Raw genomic sequence first — 1,825 nt, 5'->3', positions numbered from 1 at the left:
ATGAAGGTTTTGGGTACAGTAAAATGGTTTAATGTAAGAAATGGATATGGCTTCATCAACAGGAATGACACCAAGGAAGATGTATTTGTACACCAGACTGCTATAAAGAATAACCCCAGGAAGTACCTTCGCAGTGTAGGAGAGGGAGAGACTGTGGAGTTTGGTTTTTTTTTGTTTTTGTGCTTTGTGTTTTTTTTTGTGGCACCAGGGATTGAACTCAGAACCTTACACTTGCTAGGCAAGCACTTATACTGAAAAGGGTGTGGAGGCAGCAAATGTCACAGGCCCTGGTGGAGCGCCAGCTCCAGGCAGTAAATATGCAGCAGACCATAACCATTACAGATGCTATCCACGTCAGGGGTCCTCCACGCACTTACCAGCAGAATTACCAGAACAGTGAGAGTGGGGAAAAGAATGAGAGATCGAGGGCGCTCCCGAAGGTCAGGCCCAACAGCGCCAGCCCTGCCACAGGCAAAGGTGCCCACCTCACTACATGCTGAGACCCCGTGGGCGTCGACCACAGTACTCCAACCCTCCTGTGCGAGAAGTGATGGAGGGTGCAGGAGAACAAGGCAGACAAGTGAGACAGAGTATGTATCAAGGTTATAGACCACGAATCCGCAGGGGCCCCCCTCGCCAAAAACAGCCTAGAGGATGGCAATGAAGGAGATAAGGAAAATCAAGGAGCTGAGACCCAAGGTCAGCAGCCACCTCAACGTGGTACCGTTGCAACCTCAATTACCGACGCAGACACCCAGAAAACCCTAAACCACAAGAGGGCAAAGAGACAAAGCAGCCATCCACCAGCTGAGAATTCGTCTGCTCCCGAGGCTGAGTAGAGCGGGGCTGAGTGAATGCCAGCTTAACATCTCTACCATCATCCGGTTTAGTCATCCAGCAAGAAAGAAACGAATAGGAAATTCCAGCAATAAGAAATGAACACAAGATTGGAACTGAAGCCCTTAAGTGCTTGCTTTTTGCCCGCTGACCAGATAACTAGAACTATCTGCATTATCTATGCAGCATGAGGTTTTTATTATTTTTACCTAAAGACGTCTTTTTTTGGTAATGACAAACGTGTTTTTTTAAAAAAGCCTGTTTTTTCTCAATATACCTTTAAAGGTTTTTAAATTGTTTCATATCTGGTCAAGTTGAGATTTTTAAGAACTTCATTTTTAATTTGTAATAAAAGTTTAAAACTTGATTTTTTCAAAAGAGTCAACAAACTGCAAGCACCTGTTAATAAAGGTCTTAAATAATTTTTTAAAATACTATGAAAAAATAATACTACCAATATTCTTATGATTTAGGAATTGAACAAATTAAATACTAAACTTCAGTGTGACCTAGTTATCCTAAAATTTTTCTTTACTGTTAAAAGGGAAAGCATTAAAATTGGCCAGCCATTAATATCATTTGCTATATGAATAAAATATTTTGAAACTATTCAATCCTGATATTTAATATTTAAAGTTGATTTTTACATGAAAAATATACATATTGGGGCTGGTGAGATGGCTCAGTGGTCTAAAGCACCTACTTAGACCAAGCTTAGCAAAGCACAGGGACCGCAGTTCAATCCCCCAGCACCACATGCCAGCCAGCCCCGCCCCCTGGTGGGCTGAGCTGGCCACACGCGCACACACACACACACACACACAAAATAAATAAATAAATATAATACTTCGGACTTGAAGTTATCTAAGTGTGTGTATGTGTGTGTGTGTAAAATATAAATATGCAAAATATGTACTTCCCATTTAAAAATGAATTTTAAAAGACCTAAACATGGAATGGAAAAGTGAAATGAGTTGTAACATATTTT

At 41.1% G+C, this 1,825-nt stretch overlaps 1 pseudogene; it reads left to right on the top strand.

The window, feature by feature from the left end:
• LOC101589854 lies at positions 1 to 854 on the top strand (annotated as a pseudogene).
• Positions 855 to 1,825: the final 971 nt, after the last annotated feature.

This window comes from Octodon degus, unplaced genomic scaffold (assembly GCF_000260255.1).
Source record: "Octodon degus isolate 3935 unplaced genomic scaffold, OctDeg1.0 scaffold00010, whole genome shotgun sequence".
Taxonomy (NCBI): Eukaryota; Metazoa; Chordata; class Mammalia; order Rodentia; family Octodontidae; genus Octodon; species Octodon degus.
The sequence above is the reverse complement of the archived record's forward strand: the minus strand, read 5'-3'. Positions and strand labels throughout refer to the sequence as shown.